The sequence below is a fragment of the Cyanistes caeruleus genome, chromosome 22 (genome assembly GCF_971803275.1).
Source record: "Cyanistes caeruleus chromosome 22, bCyaCae1.hap1.1, whole genome shotgun sequence".
In the NCBI taxonomy this organism is placed as follows: Eukaryota; Metazoa; Chordata; class Aves; order Passeriformes; family Paridae; genus Cyanistes; species Cyanistes caeruleus.
In genome coordinates this window covers 6887916-6908752 of record NC_141722.1, presented here as the reverse complement: position 1 = coordinate 6908752, position 20837 = coordinate 6887916, and positions in this window count along the sequence as shown.

Below are 20837 nucleotides of genomic sequence, written 5' to 3'. Positions count from 1 at the left end.
GATCCTTCCCTTCCCTTCCCTTCCCTTCCCTTCCCTTCCCTTCCCTTCCCTTCCCTTCCCTTCCCTTCCCTTCCCTTCCCTTCCCTTCCCTTCCCTTCCCTTCCCTTCCCTCCCCTCCCCTCCCCTCCCCTCGGATTGTGCCACTGGGGGGTGGGGAGCCCTCTGAGCTGATGGCCCGCAATTAGCGCCGCTGGTTAATTGCAGCGCTGCTCCCGCTGCTCCCTCGGGAAGCCCCGGCTGGCACCGGAGGTGTCCTGGCCTTGACCCTCGCCCCGAATCCATCGGGAACCGCTCGCCTTTGGGCTCCCAACTGCCGGGGGCAGCGTTGGGTGGTGTTTTGGGATGAAATCCTCCCCCGGGAGCCTCTGGAATGGTGTCCCGGGACAGCCTCGGCTGCCCCATGCCGGGAGCGCCCCGGAGCAGCGGGAGGGGTCCGTGGGGTGGAACGGGATGGATCCACTCCCCATTCCAACCCTGTTCCCTGAAAACCCAGAGACTCTGGAATCCCGGGAATCCTCAGCCTCCTTTGGCTCCCGAAGGAGTCAGAGCCACACCAGGCTCCTTCACCGCCCCGGGAGCGTTTGTGGGGTTTTTTGTCCTCCTGCAAAATTTTCAGGCCCCAAAAATGGGAATTTTTGACCCCTATTTTGAATTTTTAATTCCCTAAATAGGAAATTTTTGAAACCCTTCAGGTATCCCAGAACAGGGAAATTTTTGACCCTGAAATGGGAATTTTTGATTCCTATTTTACATTTTTAATTCCCTAAATAGAAACTTTAAAAAACCCTTCTGGTTTCCCAGAGCAGGGAATTTTTTGACTCAAATTAGGAATTTTTTGACCCTAAAATGGGAATTTTTAGACTCAGACTCCACACCTGTGGCTGTGCTGCTCCCAGCATCAATCCCTACATGGTTTCCCACGCATCCCATCCCAAATTGTCTCCAAATTGTCTCCAAATTGTCCCCATCCATCGCTGCTGGCTCCTGGGCCAGCTCTTGTGCCCAGCTCTGGCCGAGGATGGAGGAGGAGGAGGAGGAGGGAGATGGGGAAGAGCTGCCCTGGTCAGGGGCTGTGAGCCCGGATTGAACCCAGCCCCAGCATCAGGGGACATCCAGGGGCACCCAGGGACACTTGGGGACACCCAGGGACACTTGGGGACAGCCAGGAACACCAGGGACACTTGGGGACACTTGGGCCAGGCAGCAATCTGGGTTCACAGTGCAGAGAGTTCCCAGAGCAGGGAATTTTCTCCCTCCATCCAAACCCTTTCCCTTCTCCATGCGGAATCTGGGTGGGATTGGGGAAATCTTGGTGGGGAAATCTGGGTGGGATTGGGGAAATCTGGGTGGGAATGGGGAAATCTGTGTGGGAATGGGGAAATCTGGGTGGGATTGGGGAAATCTGGGTGGGACTGGGGAAATCTTGGTGGGATTGGGGAAATCTGATCCGGGTGGGACTGGGGAAATCTGGGTGGGATTGGGGATTTTTTTGTGCCCCTCCTCAAGCTCCCCCCTTTCAGAGCCAGTCTGTCCCATCGCAGTGAACTCAGTTCCGTGTTCCCCTGGGAGCCGGAGGGGCTGGGACCCACCCCGGGATCCTTTGGGATGGGCCAGCAGCCGGAATCCCGCTGGCTTTGCTGGTTTTGGGGGTCAGAGGCAGCTCCCTGGAGCAGCCCCAAAGAGCTGAGCACTGCAGAGGATGGGGAGAGGCAGCTCCCCCGGGCCAGGCGGGGCCGGGGGGCTCTGGGGGACCACAAAATGTGCCTCAAACTGCAGCCAAAGCCACGGCTGCTGCCCAGGATCCATCCCGGGGCTCTGGGAACGGGGTAAAGGCTAAACCCGAGACTGCTCCTGCCTGAAAGCAAAGGGAGTCCGGGAAATCAGCTGGAACTGAGGACACCAAACTGCTCTGGAGCCGCCGGAGGAGCAGCTCCGGCCGCATCCCGAGCCCCAAAGCGCGAGAGGCAGCGCCTCCACACTTGAATTTGCTCTCGGTTACAAATCACAGCCACCCCGAGCAGGAGCTCTGTGCAAACCTCTCCAGGGTGTTTATTACAGGAACCAGTTGCCCTGGCTGCTGACAGCCAGATCGCAGAGGGCTGCTGGATCCTCGAGGGCCCTGCGGAGCCCCCACACCCCCAGAAGGCTCTTCCCGAGCCAGGGATGGGCAGATCCTGCTGGGATCCAGCCCTTGGGAAAGCCTGGCAGCTCGGCCCTGCGGAGAACTCTCACTCCACAGAAAGCTCCATGCTCCTGCTGCCAAGTTCCCGGTGCCAGGGAGAGCACAGAGAGCACAGCCGGCAATGATTAAATATTTCAATAATTAAAGGGAGAGGCCAGGCCAGGGCCCTTTCATTCTGCTCGCTGCTCTGAGCCTCTGCCTGGGGTGGCTGTGAGGCAGCAGAAGCTCAGAGCTGCCTCTGGGCCCTGGCACGGCCGAGGGAAGGATTTTCCTTGGAGCTTTTCTGTGAAAACAGCAAAAATTCCCACCCCACGCTCCCCGCTGCGCCAAGGTAACGCACGGAGGGGCTGAGGAATGGATTTGCAGCTCGGGAATAATGGGTGTGGAGCCCCCCAGAGCTGGCAGGGGGGATTTCAGAGCCCCCCAGGGGGATTTCAGAGCCCCCCAGGGCTGCAGGGGGATTTCAGAGCCCCCCAGGGGGATTTCAGTGCCCCCAGAGCTGGCAGGAGGGATTTCAGAGCCCCCCAGGGGGATTTCAGTGCCCCCAGGGCTGGCAGGGGGGATTTCAGAGCCCCCCAGGGGGATTTCAGAGCCCCCCAGGGGGATTTCAGTGCCCCCAGAGCTGGCAGGGGGGATTTCAGAGCCCCCCAGGGGGATTTCAGTGCCCCCAGGGCTGTTTGCAGGCACACAGAGCCCGGGGGCACTGCGGGCAGGGGGCAGCGAGGCTGGGCCCTGCTGCTGCCAGGCCGGGTGAGTCACTTCCCTCCTATCTCAGGCATTTCCCACTGGGAAAAAGGCATCGATAAGCACAGGTGAGTTTGTGGGATTTAACTCCAGAGGGGCTGGACAGCAGCAGGGGACAGCAGGGAAGGGAAAAGGGCTGCTGGGCTTGCCCTGCTCGCATCTGCCAGAGCTCAGAAGGGCCCTGAAGGTGGGAGAAGACCCCCAGGAGCAGCGAGTGCCTCTGGCAGTGGCAGTGGCTCCATGGCCTGGCTGGGACACCGGGCTCTCTGTCCCCGAGCAGCCCAGGCTGGCCTGGGCCACCCAGACCTGCAGCAAACGCCTCCTCCAGCCTGTCCAGGAAGGGCAGAGCTTTTCCCAGTGCCTCCAGAGCCTCCAGCACTGGGAGCAGCTCAGACTGGGAATTACCCAGGGCTTGGCAGGGCGGGAGGTGAAGCAATTCTGGCGGGTGGCCTTGGGCCAGCGTGGCACAGCCCCAGAGCCCAGCCAGGACACTGTGACCCCGGGGACAGGTGCCCAGGGCACTGCCAGGACATTCTGTGACCCTGGGGACAGGTGCCCAGGACACTCTGTGACCCTGGGGACAAGGCCAGCAGAGATTCCCACAGCCTGGGGCACTGCTCACCCACCAGGAGCTGCCTCTGCTCACCTGGCAGGGACAGGGGCTGAAACCCGGCCCTGCCCTCACTGGGAACCGAGGCACAGCCCCAGCCCCATCCTGGGAACTGCTGGGATTTCTGATCTCCCCCTGCAGTTTGGGATATCTGAGGTGCAGCCCCAGCCCTGTTCTGGGGATCTCTGATCCCCCTCTGCAGTTTGGGATATCTGAGGTGCAGCCCCAGCCCCATCCTGGGGATCTCTGATCCCCCTCTGCAGTTTGGGATCACAGAGGTGCAGCCCCAGCCCTGTTCTGGGGATCTCTGATCCCTTCTCTGCAGTTTGGGATCACCGAGGTGCAGCCCCAGCCCTGTTCTGGGGATCTCTGATCCCTTCTCTGCAGTTTGGGATCACAGAGGTGCAGCCCCAGCCCTGTTCTGGGGATCTCTGATCCCCCTCTGCAGTTTGGGATCACAGAGGTGCAGCCCCAGCCCTCCCCACATCCTGTCCTGTCCCACATCCCATCCCAGAAAAGCTCTGGGATCTCTGCTCCCTCCTCAGCGACTTGGGAGTCCCTCTCCCCCTCCCGCTGGTGTCTGCCTGCTGACTGGAGCTGTCATTATCAGCTCAATAAATCTCTGGCTCGGGTTTTATTGAATCCCTGCCTGAGGGGGAACAAGCCTGGAAAGGTTGAGGAGAGCAGAGCTTTCCCACGCCTCAGCCACGCTGCCGGAGCTCTCGCACACATTCCGGGCCTGCCAGCGCTCCGCAAATGTTTGGACAGCCTTGAACAAATAACACACCTTTAAAGAGGCCAGCAGGAAATTTTTCCTGGCCGCCCGGGCCCCCTCCCCGCGCCTCTCCCCCGTCCCCATCCCCGGCAGCCCGCGTGTGTCCGTGCGCGCTCCGTGTGAGGCTCCGGCCGCCCCCGGGCTCCCTGCCCGCTCTCCAGCTGCCTTTTGGGGGAGGAATTCTGGCCTCGGCCTCGCTCCCCGGAGCGCTGGGGGAGGCGGGGGCCGGGCTGGGAGCGGAGCGTGGAAAAGGGAGGAGGTTTTGGCTTTTCTCCCGGTTTCCTCGGGCAGGTAGGGGAGGGAGCAGCCAGCGGGGATTTTCTGCTGAGCCCGTGCCAGTGGTCACCTCTGGATGCCAAGGTTTTTCCAGCCGAGCCCGGTGCGAGGTTCCAGGGGCTGGGTTTGACTCCTGGCACGCTCCGGCAGCCGCACAGCTCCTCTAATTAATGCCAATTAATGCCGTGGCTTCCTTCGGCCGGCCCCGCCGATGGGGCCCGAGGCTGACCCCGGAGGAACCTCCCCAGGGCACCGAGCGCTGCCCCGGCTGCTGCTCCATCCGCAGCGGCTCTGGAGCGATCCCGTGCTCCAGAACTTTCCCGGAGCCGGGGGATGGGCTCGGCTCTCGCACGGGGCCGGGAGACGGCCCCGAGTGTGCCGGGGGGGCTGGAAAGCAGCTCCGGCAGCTGTGCTGGAGGAAGGAAAACACGGATGTGACAGCACATCCCGCCGGGGAGGTTTTCCTGAGCCCACATCCCCACATCCCCCTGGCCAGTTCCACAGGGAATCCGGCTGGGAACGGCGAGCCCTGCAGCTGCCGGCTCAGCCCCAGCCCGGGGCAGGCGGCACGGCAGCTCCGGTGGCCCCGGTGACCGCCGGGTCTCCGTGAGCACCGCGATGGGACCGCGCCCGTGGCCACAGCAGGAATGTGTTTGTGGGGCAGGAGGGGAGCGCTCATGGGCCAGGAGCCGCCCGCCCGCCGAGTTCTGGCAATGGAAACACCGCAGCCATCTCAACAGCTCCTCCAATTCCCCCTGCCTCGTTTCCTCTTGCTGCTTTCCCGAATGCTGAAAGGCTTTGGGCTCCCGCGGATTAAAAGAAAATAATAATATATATAATAATAATAAAGAGAACCAATCTGGAGAGAATCCAGGACTGAGATTTGTGCCTGCTCGATCTCGGCTGTCAGCGCATCGTTAAACGCGGGGCAGAGCCAGGGGAGGGAGATCCTGCCGGGGGAGACAAGTGCTGCTGCTCCCCGGGGGTGACAGGCTCGGGGACACCGGGCCGGGGGGGACAGCGCCAGCAGGGCACGGAGCGGGCTGCGGGGCTGCGGGGCTCACCCTCGCTGGGCCTGGCACGCCGGGGAAGGAGCCCCAAGGTGACCAGCACAGGGCTGTGACATGTCCCAGCTGGCACCTGCGGGCACAGAGGATGAGGAGGGACACGAGGGAGAGGCGGCACAGGAGGGGCAGGAGCTGCAGCACAGGCGGCTGGGCAGGCTGAGGGTGGCACAAGGGACAGAGCTCCCCACGCTCCTCAGGCATTCAAAGGCGGCTCAGAAAATCACTGAGCTGGGTTTAGGCTCTGCTCACATATCCCGAGTCCCTCCGGGGTCACCTTTCCATCCCATCCGCTTTGGGATGCTGTGACAATCGGCCAGGAGCTGCTGGCACGGTGTCCCTGCGTGTCCTGTCCCTCTGGAGCCTCTCCTGGTGGCCCTGGCACGGCTGGGGAGGGGCCCTGGCACAGATGTGGGGGCTGGCACGGCTGGGGGGGCCCTGGCACGGCTGGGGGGGTCTGGCACAGCTGGGGAGCCCTGGCACGGCTGCCCCCAAGGGACGTGAGGTTCAACACCTGGGAGTGCCACAGCCAGGCAGGGACTGCGGGCACTGCCTGGCACAGGGCTGTCCCCAAGGGTGGGTGCCCAGTTTGGGCTCTGTGTGTGCCCAGTTTGGGTTCTGTGTGCCCAGTTTGGGTTCTGTGTGCCCAGTTTGGGATCTGTGTGTGCCCAGTTTGGGTTCTGTGTGTGCCCAGTTTGGGTTCTGTGTGCCCAGTTTGGGATCTGTGTGTGCCCAGTTTGGGTTCTGTGTGTGCCCAGTTTGGGCTCTGTGTGTGCCCAGTTTGGGATCTGTGTGTGCCCAGTTTGGGTTCTGTGTGTGCCCAGTTTGGGCTCTGTGTGTGCCCAGTTTGGGCTCTGTGTGTGCCCAGTTTGGGTTCTGTGTGTGCCCAGTTTGGGCTCTGTGTGTGCCCAGTTTGGGTTCTGTGTGTGCCCAGTTTGGGTTCTGTGTGCCCAGTTTGGGATCTGTGTGTGCCCAGTTTGGGCTCTGTGTGTGCCCAGTTTGGGCTCTGTGTGCCCAGTTTGGGCTCTGTGTGTGCCCAGTTTGGGCTCTGTGTGTGCCCAGTTTGGGTTCTGTGTGTGCCCAGTTTGGGCTCTGTGTGTGCCCAGTTTGGGATCTGTGTGTGCCCAGTTTGGGCTCTGTGTGTGCCCAGTTTGGGATGTGTGTGCCCAGTTTGGGATGTGTGTGCCCAGTTTGGGATGTGTGTGTGCCCAGTTTGGGTTCTGTGTGTGCCCAGTTTGGGCTCTGTGTGTGCCCAGTTTGGGATCTGTGTGTGCCCAGTTTGGGATCTGTGTGTGCCCAGTTTGGGATCTGTGTGTGCCCAGTTTGGGCTCTGTGTGTGCCCAGTTTGGGATCTGTGTGTGCCCAGTTATTTTATTTCCTCAGTTTCCTCAGCTGGCCTCTTCCTTCCTCACGCTCATTTCCTCCTCAGCTCTCCGGCTGCCTTTTGGTGCTGCTGCCGAGTGGAATTTGGGTCTCAGAACCCACCCTGAATTTTGGAGCATCCCAAAATCCACCCTGAGCTTTGGAGGGTCCCAAAACCCACCCTGGGCTTGGGAACATCCCAGAACCCACCCTGGGCTTTGGAGCATCCCAGAGCCCACCCTGAACTTTGGAGGGTCCCAAAACCCACCCTGAACTTTGGAGCATCCCAAAACCCACCCTGGGCTTGGGAACATCCCCGAGCCCAGCCCGGGCTGACCCCTGCGAGGTTCAGGCGAGGTCTCAGCCTCCTTTTCCATCCACCCCAAACCATCCCCAGGTGCTCTCCTTTAGCACGGGAGGCAGCCCCAAACCCCCTGTTCCCCTTCCAGCCTCAAACGAGGTGTCAGCAAAGCGCACACCGCAGAACGGGTGGCCCCTTTCCTGGAGAAGCTGTGAAAACCTGCCCAGGAGGAAATCAAACAAATAAACATGACCTGGAGAGGGGTTTTGGTGCCTCTCTCCCATCCCAGCAGTGCCTGGCTCCGCTCTCCCCGAGAGCCGAGCAAAACAAACCCGGCCCGCCTGATAAGAGCCAGCCCCGACAGCAAGCCATGGGAGAAGCCCTGGCTGCAATTAAAAATCTGCAATGTTTTAAACAAAGGGCAAAAGCAATCAGCTCGAGGTAATTAAAATGGATTAAAGCAGTGCAAAAGCATCGGAGCCAAATGCTGGGAAGAGCTCCAGGATGGATCAGGATGGGAAATGTGGGTGCCGGGCAGGACCATTAATATTCCTTCGCTCTTCTGCAAATCTTGGAGCAGCTCGGGGCCGGCTGCGAGCAATTAAAGCTCACAGCACCCCGGGGAGCCCGAGCTTATTGCACACACTGCGAGGGGAGTGGCTGGGATTTACCCCGGTTTGGGGTGATTTATCCGGGTTTGGGGTGATTTATCTGGGTTTGGGATGATTTATCTGGGTTTGGGGTGATTTACCCTGGTTTGGGGTGGTTTATCCCGGTTTGGGATGATTTATCCCGGTTTGGGGTGATTTATCCTGGCTTGGGGTGATTTATCCCGGTTTTGGGGTGATTTATCCCGGTTTGGGATGATTTATCTGGGTTTGGGGTGATTTATCCCGGTTTTGGGGTGATTTACCCCGGTTTAGGGGTGATTTACCCCAGTTTAGGGGTGGTTTATCCCGGTTTAGGGGTGTTTTACCCCAGTTTTGGGGTGATTTACCCCAGTTTTGGGGTGATTTACCCCAGTTTTCGGGTGATTTACCCCAGTTTTGGGGTGGTTTATCCCGGTTTTGGGGTGATTTACCCCAGTTTAGGGGTGATTTACCCCAGTTTTGGGGTGTTTTACCCCAGTTTTGGGGTGGTTTACCCCAGTTTTGGGGTGGTTTATCCCGGTTTTGGGGTGATTTACCCCAGTTTTGGGGTGGTTTATCCCGGTTTTGGGGTGATTTACCCCAGTTTTGGGGTGATTTATCCTGGTTTTGGGGTGGTTTACCCCAGTTTTGGGGTGGTTTACCCCAGTTTTGGGGTGATTTATCCCGGTCCTGGCCCGGGTGTGGCCGGGGAGCAGCCCAGGTGCCCGCAGTTTGTTTTCCCAGGCTGCAGGGGGATGGTGCCACGTGAGGATTTTGGCTCCCCCGGCAGCCTCGCTGTGAGTTCTTCCCTCCGAGCTGCCTTGTTTATTTTTAGCACCTCGGTTTCTATCAGGAATGACAAATTTGGCACCCGAGCTCGGATGTGGCCGGGACAGGAGCAGCTCACAACAATAAAACCTGAGCAGGCTCTGGCTGCCTCTTCCTCTTCCTCTCCCCCTCCCTGAGCTCTCCTGGCACGGCCCCAGGGACCCAGGAATTGCTTCCCTGTCCTTGGGAGGAAAATCGTGGAATGCTTTAGGTTGGAATGGTTGAAGACTGAGCTTTTCCAGCCCCTTCCATGGGCAGGGACACTTTGCACCATCCCAGCCTGGCCTTGGACACTCAGGGATCCCCAGTTCCTCTGGAAAAGCCGTTCCCAGGAGCCGCTCGCACGGAAGGCTTTGCCAGCCAACAATAACAACCAGGTACAAGTGAAGGCAGGGACGTCTCACTCGTCCTTGGGGGAGAGAGAGAGAGAAAAAAAATCAAAATAAAAGAGATCTGTCTTGTGTGTGTGTGTGTGTGTTTGAAAAGCAAACTCGTCACTGGAAAATGAAGCGGATTTCTGGGATAGCGCATCCGCTCCAACGGCTTAGCCTCGGAAAATAAAAGAAGGGATAGAAAAGGATAAAAAATAAACCCCAAGGCTTCCCTTTTCCCACGGGACAGCACTGAAGCAAAGCCTGGAGAGCGCTGCTCGCCAAGGTTCCCTGACTCCGGATTCCTTGGGTTTCGCTTCCTCCGGGAGCGCCCCAGCCCCGCTCCCGGCCTGAGGGCAATTTGGTTAATTGGTTTTAATTTCAGTGAAAGGGGGCAGGGTCCTGGCAAGGGGACATTAGGGGGGTCCCGGGGGTCATCAATCACCGGAGCTGAGCCCTGTGCTGGGCCGGCCCAGCCCTGCCCCATTGCAGTTCCCCATTCCTGGAGCAGCCGGGGGCAGATCCGGGTCCCTCCCTGGGACACGCTTTGCATCCCGCTGCTCCTGGAGAGGCAGCCCGGGATTTGTGCAGCCCCAGTTCTTGCTCTCAGCACCCGGCCTGGGCTGTGGGAGAGGTTTCAATGCCAGAGCTGGTGCTGGCAGCCGTGGCTGAACCATCGCCATCCTCACCCTGCATCCTCCAGGAGCTGTAAAACCCCAGGCTCCCAGAGGCTGCCTGGTGCCTCCAGCTCCCTAAAATGTCTGGAAGGGCATTATCCAACAGCCAGGGACAGCCAGAGCACGATGGATTTCCCTCCATCCCTGGAAATCCCAAAACGCTCCGTGCAGGATGGCTCAGCACGGGGCAGGCAGGGATCAGATGGGATCACACGGAGCAGGGATCAGATGGGATCAGATGGAGCAGGGATCAGATGGGGCAGGCAGGGAGCAGCTGGGATCAGATGGGGCTGGGATCACACGGAGCTGGGATCAGACGGAGCTGGGATCACACGGAGCTGGGATCAGATGGAGCTGGGATCACACGGAGCAGGGATCAGATGGGGCTGGGATCAGATGGGACTGGGATCAGATGGAGCTGGGATCACACAGAGCTGGGATCAGATGGGATCACACGGAGCAGGGATCAGATGGGATCAGATGGGGCTGGGATCAGATGGGGCTGTGATCACACGAAGCTGGGATCAGATGGAGCTGGGATCAGATGGGATCAGATGGAGCTGGGATCACACGGAGCTGGGATCAGATGGGCTCAGATGGGGCTGGGATCAGATGGGGCTGGGATCACACGGAGCTGGGATCAGATGGGGCTGGGATCACACAGAGCTGGGATCAGATGGGATCAGATGGGGCTGGGATCACACGGAGCTGGGATCAGATGGGATCAGATGGAGCTGGGATCAGATGGGATCAGATGGGGCTGGGATCAGATGGGGCTGGGATCAGATGGGATCAGATGGGGCTGGGATCGCACGGAGCTGGGATCAGATGGGATCAGATGGAGCTGGGATCAGATGGGGCTGGGATCAGATGGGGCTGGGATCACACGAAGCTGGGATCAGATGGAGCTGGGATCACACGGAGCAGGGATCAGATGGGATCAGATGGGGCTGGGATCAGATGGGGCTGGGATCACACAGAGCTGGGATCAGATGGGGCTGGGATCAGATGGAGCTGGGATCACACGGAGCTGGGATCAGATGGAGCTGGGATCAGATGGAGCTGGGATCGCACGGAGCTGGGATCACATGGAGTTGGGATCAGATGGGATCAGATGGAGCAGGGATCAGATGGGATCAGATGGGGCTGGGATCACACGGAGCTGGGATCAGATGGGGCTGGGATCAGATGGGATCAGATGGGGCAGGGATCAGATGGGATCAGATGGAGCTGGGATCACACGGAGCTGGGATCAGATGGGATCACACGGAGCTGGGATCAGATGGGATCAGATGGAGCTGGGATCGCACGGAGCTGGGATCAGATGGAGCTGGGATCAGATGGAGCTGGGATCACACAGAGCTGGGATCAGATGGGATCAGATGGAGCTGGGATCACACGGAGCTGGGATCAGATGGGATCAGATGGGGCTGGGATCAGATGGGATCAGATGGAGCTGGGATCACACGGAGCTGGGATCAGATGGGATCAGATGGGGCTGGGATCAGATGGAGCTGGGATCACACGGAGCTGGGATCAGATGGGATCAGATGGAGCTGGGATCGCACTGAGCTGGGATCAGATGGGATCAGATGGAGCTGGGATCACACGGAGCTGGGATCAGATGGGATCAGATGGAGCTGGGATCACACGGAGCTGGGATCAGATGGGATCACACGGAGCTGGGATCAGATGGGATCAGATGGAGCTGGGATCGCACGGAGCTGGGATTGCAGGGATTAGGGGCCTGCCTGGATAACAAGGAAACACCCAGCCACAGTCAGAGCAGCACCATCGTGCCTGGGGAATGAACCCAGCTCTGTCTGAGGAGGGAGCGTTCCCTTGAGGGCAGGAGGTTATCCAGGTTATCCAGGAGGAGCTGCCGCTCCCAAAGGGCATTTCAGGGATCCTCGGCAGGGATTTGTGCCGCTCCCTGCCAGAGCCTGCAGCAGCAGCGGCTCATCCGTCTGCTCCAGCCCGGCAGCTGCCGGTGTTTTGGCTGGAGCAGATCGGAATTAGCGGCTGGGCAATGTTTGTTCTCACCAGGCAGGAGGGGAGGCTGACAGCGACAGAAATGCAGGGCAGGAGAAAAAATAGCCGTGGAGAGGAGGAAGGAAGGGGAGGGGATGTGTGCAAACACAGAAATAAACACACGCCGCGCTCTCGGGATGAGCCGGCCGGGATGGAGAAGCGGCCCCGGCTCTGCCCACGCTGGAAACGCAGCACAGACAATTTTGGGAAGGGGGATGTGCCCGGCCCTGGCAGCGGCGAGGCGGCTGCACGAGTGACAGCGCCGGGGAGGGAGCGGAGGAGGAGGAGGAGGAGGAGGAGGGGGAGGATGACGAGGAGCTCCTGTGACACACGCCAGCAGCTCCAGTGGCGGCTGCGTGGGTGGCAGATCAGGCTGCGTGCCTGGCTCGCCTTTCCCAGGCACGAAGCGCTCCCCCCGCACGGAGAAATGGTCATTAGGATGTGCCTGCTGCCGCTCCCACCCCTCTCCCTGCCGCTCCCACCCCTCTCCCTGCTCCAAACCCCCGCAGCAGCCCCAGCTCCTCTTTGAATCCCTTTTCAAAGCGCTGGGACCTCCCGGCTCGCTCAGGGATGGGGTGGGATAGGGTGGGATGCTGGCCAGGCAGCCAGACGAGGAGCACGGCGTCATTAATTCCCAATAAAAAGGCAGGAGCCAGAGCTGGGGAAGGTCTCGGGGCAGAGCAGGCTCTGCTGGGAGCACCAGTGACCCGGGGAGGGATCCCAGTACAAACTGGTGTCACTTTGTCACCTGCTGAGGACGAGATGTCCAGGCCAGGGGCACACAGCGTGTCTGGCTTACAGGAGACAGAACTTTTGGGGTGGCAGGGGGAGGTTGGAGCCCCTCTGGTTCCTGCAGTGATTGGCATTTAAATAAACCTCAGGGCACAGCCGCTCCGAACCTGCCAGGCCTGGGGTCACTGGGGGCCGTGCTTTTCTCCCCTTCATGCCGAGGTCCTGCTTCCCCTGCTGGCTCTGGGGATTGCCCAGGCCCCGAGAGCTTTGGGTGCCTGTGCCAGCCTCGGAGGGAGCCTGGGGAGCTTTGGATCAGCTCATTTGGGTCAGCCTCAGGCGTTCTGCAGAGGGATCAATCACCCTGCCCGGCTCCCTGCCACTTTCATCAGCGTGACAAAAGCCGAGCTCAGGGGGAGCTGGGGCTTGGCTTTGCCCTAGATTTTTATTATCTCCAGCTCTGCTCGCGTTGGTGAAACGGGAGAGAAGCTGGAGCAGGAAAACACTCAGAGTTTCTCGGTGCCACAGCTCTGGATGAGCAGGGAATGTCCAGAGAGTCCTGAAATGAGTCCCAGTTACAGCACGAGGAGAGCTGGATTCTTAAAACAAAGGAATTTTTCAACAATTCTCCTCTTTGTGTCGCTGGAGGCTGGAAACGGCACCTGCAGGATCAGATCTGGGAATCCGGGGTGGGGAGGGCACTGCAAGGAACCCAAACCCAGATTTAGGATGAGCTGCATCACATTCCCCTCTGGCAGATGCGCAGGGACTTGGAAAAAGCGAAATTTCTGGGAACAGCTGGGAGCTTCATCCCTCTTCCCATGGCCGTGCGTCCCTCGGGGGCTGCAGGGCGGGTTTGGAGCTGTGACTGTCCCTGGCCGGTCCCTGTGTCACCCTGCCGGGCTGTGTGTCACCCAACCAGGCTGTGTGTCACCCTGCTGGGCCCCGTGTCACCCTGCTGGGCTCTGTGTCACCCTGCCGGGCTGTGTGTCACCCTGCCGGGCCCTGTGTCACCCTGCCGGGCTGTGTGTCACCCTGCCAGGCTGTGTGTCACCCAACCAGGCTGTGTGTCACCCTGCCGGGCTGTGTGTCACCCAACCAGGCTGTGTGTCACCCTGCTGGGCCCCGTGTCACCCTGCCAGGCTGTGTGTCGCCCTGCCGGGCCCTGTGTCACCCTGCCGGGCTGTGTGTCACCCAACCAGGCTGTGTGTCACCCTGCTGGGCCCCGTGTCACCCTGCTGGGCTCTGTGTCACCCTGCCAGGCTGTGTGTCATCCTGCTGGGCCCCGTGTCACCCTGCCGGGCTGTGTGTCACCCTGCCAGGCTGTGTGTCACCCAACCAGGCTGTGTGTCACCCTGCCGGGCTGTGTGTCACGCAACCAGGCTGTGTGTCACCCTGCTGGGCCCTGTGTCACCCTGCCAGGCTGTGTGTCACCCAACCAGGCTGTGTGTCACCCTGCTGGGCCCCGTGTCACCCTGCCAGGCTGTGTGTCGCCCTGCCGGGCCCTGTGTCACCCTGCCGGGCTGTGTGTCACCCAACCAGGCTGTGTGTCATCCTGCTGGGCCCCGTGTCACCCTGCCGGGCCCTGTGTCACCCTGCCGGGCTGTGTGTCACCCAACCAGGCTTTGTGTCACCCTGCTGGGCCCCGTGTCACCCTGCTGGGCTCTGTGTCACCCTGCCGGGCTGTGTGTCATCCTGCTGGGCCCCGTGTCACCCTGCCGGGCTGTGTGTCACCCTGCCAGGCTGTGTGTCACCCAACCAGGCTGTGTGTCACCCTGCCGGGCTGTGTGTCACGCAACCAGGCTGTGTGTCACCCTGCTGGGCCCTGTGTCACCCTGCCAGGCTGTGTGTCACCCAACCAGGCTGTGTGTCACCCTGCTGGGCCCCGTGTCACCCTGCCAGGCTGTGTGTCGCCCTGCCGGGCCCTGTGTCACCCTGCCGGGCTGTGTGTCACCCAACCAGGCTGTGTGTCATCCTGCTGGGCCCCGTGTCACCCTGCCGGGCCCTGTGTCACCCTGCCGGGCTGTGTGTCACCCAACCAGGCTTTGTGTCACCCTGCTGGGCCCCGTGTCACCCTGCCGGGCTGTGTGTCACCCTGCCGGGCCCTGTGTCACCCTGCCGGGCTGTGTGTCACCCAACCAGGCTGTGTGTCACCCTGCTGGGCCCCTAGTCACCCTGCCATGCCCCGTGTCATCCTGCTGGGCCTTGTGTCACCCTGCTGGGCCCTGTGTCACCCTGCCAGGCCCCTAGTCACCCTGCTGGTCCTGTGTCACCCTGCCGAGCTGTGTGTCACCCTGCTGGGCCCCATGTCACCCTGCTGGGCCCCATGTCACCCTGCTGGGCTCTGTGTCGCCCTGCTGGGCCCTGTGTCACTCTGCTGGGCTGTGTGTCACCCTACCGGGCTCTGTGTAACCCTGCTGGGCCCTGTGTCACCCTGCCACAGTTCCCCCATGCCCTGGAGCTCCCGGGCTCCCCTCGCTCCCGGCCCGGGGTGCACAGCTCTGGCTCCGGGAGCTGCAGGAGGGCCCGGCGGGGACCCAGCCCGGTTCCTCCGGAGCCTCTCCCTGGCTGCAGCTCTGCAGCAGCGATGCTGTCGGTGCAATCGGTGCAATCGGTGCTGTGGGTGCAATCGGTGCTGTGGGTGCAATCGGTGCTATCGGTGCTATCAGTGCTATCGGTGCTATCGGTGCAATCGGTGCTGTCGATGCTGTCGGTGCAATCGGTGCTATCGGTGCTATCGGTGCTGTGGGTGCAATCGGTGCTATCGGTGCTATCAGTGCTATCGGTGCTATCGGTGCTGTCGATGCTATCGGTGCTATCGGTGCTATTGGTGCTATCGGTGCTATCGATGCTATCGGTGCTGTCAGTGCTGTCGATGCTGTCGATGCTATCGGTGCTATCGGTGCTGTCGATGCTGTCGATGCTGTCAGTGCTATCGGTGCTGTCGCGGCGGGGTCCGATAAGGACAGCGGGGATGTGGCAATCCCCGGCCAGAACCTCCCTGGAACCGGCTCTGGGAGGAGCGGCCGCGGGTGAACAGATGGAGGCTTCCCCCGCGCTGTCTGCAGCACTTGGTGCGCTGAAATCTGGTGGTGGAGCCATTCATTCCCTCTGGGAAGCTCCAAGAGTTGACTCATGCCCTGAGACTGGACTCCTTTTGGCGCTGCCAGCACCGAATCTCCTCTCCTCTCCTCTCCTCTCCTCTCCTCTCCTCTCCTCTCCTCTCCTCTCCTCTCCTCTCCTCTCCTCTCCTCTCCTCTCCTCTCCTCTCCTCTCCTCTCCTCTCCTCTCCTCTCCTCTCCTCTCCTCTCCTCTCCTCTCCTCTCCTCTCCTCTCCTCTCCTCTCCTCTCCTCTCCTCTCCTCTCCTCTCCTCTCCTCTCCTCTCCTCTCCTCTCCTCTCCTCTCCTCTCCTCTCCTCTCCTCTCCTCTCCTCTCCTCTCCTCTCCTCTCCTCTCCTCTCCTCTCCTCTCCTCTCCTCTCCTCTCCTCTCCTCTCCTCTCCTCTCCTCTCCTCTCCTCTCCTCTCCTCTCCTCTCCTCTCCTCTCCTCTCCCCATTTTTTGTTTGGTTTGTGGTTTTTTATGGCTGGAATTTGTCCCCATCACGCTGACCCTGTCATGGACAAACACCACCCATGACCTCGCCTTGCCCGGGCTTTTATGGGGAGCCAACCCTTCCCTTGGTGCCTGGAATGGGGAAGGAGCGGGGCAGGATCCTCCTGTGGGATTTCAGAAGGGAATTGGGAATCTCACCCTCCTGGGCCGGAGTTTGACCCCAAACCGTGCTGGGTGATGTGTGGCTGCCTGCAGGAGCTGGGCAAACACCTGAGGTGCATCCCCTGTGTCCTGATAGAGAGAAGTGACTTCAGGGCTGTGAACCCATCCCTGCTGGACAATCCCAGCAGAGGAGCACTGAGAGCTGGGATCCCACTCTGCTCCCAGGGGATTGCTCCTTTCCCAGCTGGAAAAGCTCCTCCGGTGCCTGGTGCAGCCCAGCACAGCTCCCCAGGCCTGGGCCAGCGCTTCACACGGGGCTTTCGCTGCTTTTCCTCACAGCATTGCTGGGATTAAAACCATCTTGTGTTGGACCTGCAGCCGGGGGCCTGCAGAGAGCCCTGCTCCTGCTGCTGCTCGATGGATTTAACTGCAAACAGCGGGGCTGAGTGGGCTGCCAGGGGTAAATATCCACTTGTGAGGCATCTCCCCTTCAGCAGCAGCCTGGTGATGGCCGTGGCTCTTGTGGGACACATTTGTTAACTCCAGGAACCGAGTTTGGGATTAATTGGAAGAGCAAATGCAGAGCTGAAACTGCTGCAGTGGAAATGTGCCTCGGATTTATGGCCCCTCTTACATTTGCCAGTTAAAAAAGCAGTGCAAACATTTAAACATCAGTGGCAGTAAAGATAAAAATGTAACTTTGATTAGATAAAAGCTGGAGATACCCGTATTTACCCCCGGACCGTAACCCTTGTTTGCCTCCCTCGCTCCAGGCCACTCAAGTGCAGCAGCAGGGATTTCCTGGAGGCCCAGACACCTCCTGCTGTTAAAGGAACCTTTGGGGTGTGGGGACAACGAGCCCAGGGCCCCTGCAGGAGGGGAAGGGGGGCTGGCAGCTCTGTCTGGGGCAGGGGTGGTGGGGTTGGATGTTCCCTCTCCAGGGGGAGTCCCACGGAGCTGTGGGGACAGTCACCCTGCAGCAGGGACAGTTTGGGATGGGGACACTTCCAGCTGCTGCGGCAAACTCTGACAGATTTGCTGCCTTTGGTGGGTTAAGGGGGCCTTGGTGAAGTTTGGGGGGGTCTGTGGGGTGAGGATGGCTCAGAGAGCAGTGAGGAGTGGGGTGCTCCAGCTGGGACATCTGGGGACATTGGGACAGCAGGGATCTGGGGACATTGGGACAGGAGAGATCTGGGGACATTTGGATTACAGAGATCTGGGGACATTGGGACAGGAGAGATCTGGGGACATTGGGATTACAGAGACCTGGGGATGGGGACAGGAGAGATCTGGGGACATTGGGACAGGAGAGATTTGGGGACATTGGGATTACAGAGATCTGGGGACATTGGGATTACAGAGATCTGGGGACATTGGGATTACAGAGATCTGGGGACATTGGGACAGGACAGATCTGGGGACTGGGACAGAAGAGATCGGCTGTCACTGCTCCAGGGGCTCAGGAGGGGGACAGGATGCCCTGTCCCTGCCTGGGGGAAGGGGTGGGATGTCACATGCCTGGAGCTGTGGCGAGGAGGGAGCAAAGGCCACTTCCCTGGGATCCACATCCCAGCCGAGGTCACACCAGCCTCCGCCTCCTCACGAGCTGATGTGCAATTAATTAATTAGCAGTGTCCCCACAGCCCGATCAGCACAGCCAAAGCCAGGCCCCGGTGTCCCTGTGATGTCCCAGGGCTTGGCAGAGGGACAGACCCTCCCATCCCTTCCCCAGGGACGCGGCACCCCGTGCACCGCAGGAATTCCCATTCCCGCTGAGAGCAGCGCTGTGGCCCCGGTGGCACTGCCAGCCCTCCAGCCACGTGTCAAGGGCACAGAGCAGCGGCCCTTGGGGACATGGTGGCACAAGCCTGCGCTGTCGCTTGTTGTTTTTTTGCCTGCGTCAAGCGAGCAGATTCCATTTTAATGTCACGCCCGTGCTGTGCGGTGGTGGGACATTCCTGCCATGTGAGGCCAGGACGGTGTTTGGCTGCCCTTAAAGCGCTTTATCAGCTCCTGAAGTCACTTTGCAAACAGAGGCAGCCAAGGAGCCGGGGGTGAGAGGCAGCCGGGAGGAGGAGGAGGAGGAGGAAGGGGGGGAGAGGAGGGAGAAACAGCAAAGCAGGAAGAAAAAGGGCTTTGTTAATTTTAGCGGGGTGTGTTAGGTTCCTCCTTCATTCGCAGATCTGCCACACTCGGTGATGACAAGCCTCACGGAGCCCCCCCGGCTCGTCAAACCCCCCAGCCCGGCAGAGCCCGGCTCTGCTGCCCTGCCAGGCGAGGCTGAAGCGCGGCTCTGTTTTCATCACGGAAAAGCCTCCGGGCGCATATTTTTGTAATTAGGCTCTTTCTGCTCAGCAGTTTTTGCAGCTGTGATGACACTTGGGTGTCGCCCCCTGGTTTCTCACGCTCTCCCTGCCAAGGCTGGGCGGCCGCCAGCTCCGAGGTCAGGCGGCCCCGGTGGCCCCCGCACGCGCTGGGGGCCGGCGGCGGTGGCAGCGGGCCAGGGTCCTCCCCACGGCCACAGCCGGGGATGGAAGCCTGGAACGGCTCCGGGAGCAGGGATGGGGCTCGGCCCCCTCCCCTGCCTCGGCGGGGTCAGGGCTCGGGGCCACGGGGCCCCTGTGCTCGCAGCTCCCTGCCCCAGCACGTGGCCGGACGCTTCTGGAACGTCTCCAGCCCGGGAGGCTCCACGCCCTGCTCGGGCCTGCCCGGCCCAGCGCTCACAATGAGCTTCTTCCGCAGGGTCAGGTGGAGCTTCCTGCGCGTCCGGCTCTGCCTGCTGCTGCTTTTCTAATGGCTTGGCACTGCTGAGCAGAGCCTGGATCCATCCACCCATCATCCATCCATCCATCCATCATCCATCCATCCATCATCCATCCATCATCCATCCATCCATCATCCATCCATCCATCATCCATCCATCATCCATCCATCATCCATCCATCATCCATCCATCCATCCATCATCCATCATCCATCCATCCATCCATCATCCATCCATCCGTTCATCCATCCGTCCATCCATCCATCATCCATCCATCATCCATCATCCATCATCCATCCATCCATCATCCATCCATCCATCATCCATCCATCCACCCATCCATCCATCCACCCACCCATCCATCCATCCATCCATCATCCATCCATCCATCATCCATCCATCCATCCATTCATCCATCCATCCATCCATCCATCATCCATCCATCATCCATCCATCATCCATCCATCATCCATCCATCCATCCATCATCCATCCATCCATCCATCCATCCATCATCCATCCATCCATCCATCCATCCATCCATCATCCATCCATCCATATCCCTGCAGATCCTGGATCCATCCATATCCCTGCAGATCCTGGCTCCATCTCCTCCCTGCAGATCCCGATCCCATCCCGATCCCATCCCGATCCCATCCCCTCCCTCCCTCCCTCCCTCCCTCCCTCCCTCCCTCCCTCCCTCCCTCCCTCCCCGCGGCTCCTCGGAGCCATGGATAGCTCGGGATGTTCCCATCCCTCCCAGCCAAGAGGAGCTTTCCCCTTCCCTTTCCCCTTCCCTGCCCTCCCCGCAGCTCCTGGCTTCCAGGCAGGCTTTTCTTAGCCAAGGAAAGCCCAGGGGAGCCTCCCCTCCCTGCCCGGGACGAGGGAGGAGGAGGGATGGGCGGGCCTGGATCGGTTCCCACGCCCGGGGGGCCGCAGCCGCTTCCTCCCCGGGAGCCCCCCGAGCTCCGGGAAGCGCCGGGAGCTGGACCCGGGCGGGCTCCGGGCCACCCTCCCGTCCATCCGCCCGGAAACCTCGCTCCAGCTGCGGCTGATTACAGCCGGCACGGCTCTGCGGGCCCGGAGGGATCATTAATTACCGCTAACGAGGCCGCCCTGGTGCCCGCCCCGCGCGGCTCAGCCCCCCCAGCAGCGCCCCCGGGGGGATGCGCACCCCCTGCCCAGCCCGGGGCTGGCACCGCGACCCCTCCCCAGGCAGGGCCGAGCCCCATGGGTGGGTGGGGGATCCTCCCCCGGGGCTCCGGGCTGGTTAAATACAGCTTTGGGGTCTGTGTGCCCCCTCCCCAGGCAGGACCGAGCCCCATGGGTGGGTGGGGGGATCCTCCCCCGGGGCTCCGGGCTGGGGTCGCACTGGTTAAATACAGATTTAGGGTCTGCGGGAGCCTCAGCCTGCCCTGAGCCCAGCCCTGCCTCTCAGCAGGGGCATTTCCACTCCTAAGAAATGATTTACCCCCAAAACTCGGCCTCTTCACCCAGATGTTCAACATCAGCCAGACAGCGAATTCACCTCCTGCCTCAGTTTCCCCTTTCACAGAATGCAGTGTTCCTGGAGCAGGAGCAGCTCCTTGCTCCTTCCAGGATGTTTTTGCAGCCTTTAGGAAAAGGAACATTTCCTGGCCATAAAACCCTGGGGGAACCTGCACCAGTGATTTCTTGGGGAATGGGATGGGATGGGATGGGATCCATGGGATGGGATGGGATGGGATGGGATCCATGGGATGGGATGGGATGGGATGGGATGGGATGGGATGGGATCAGTG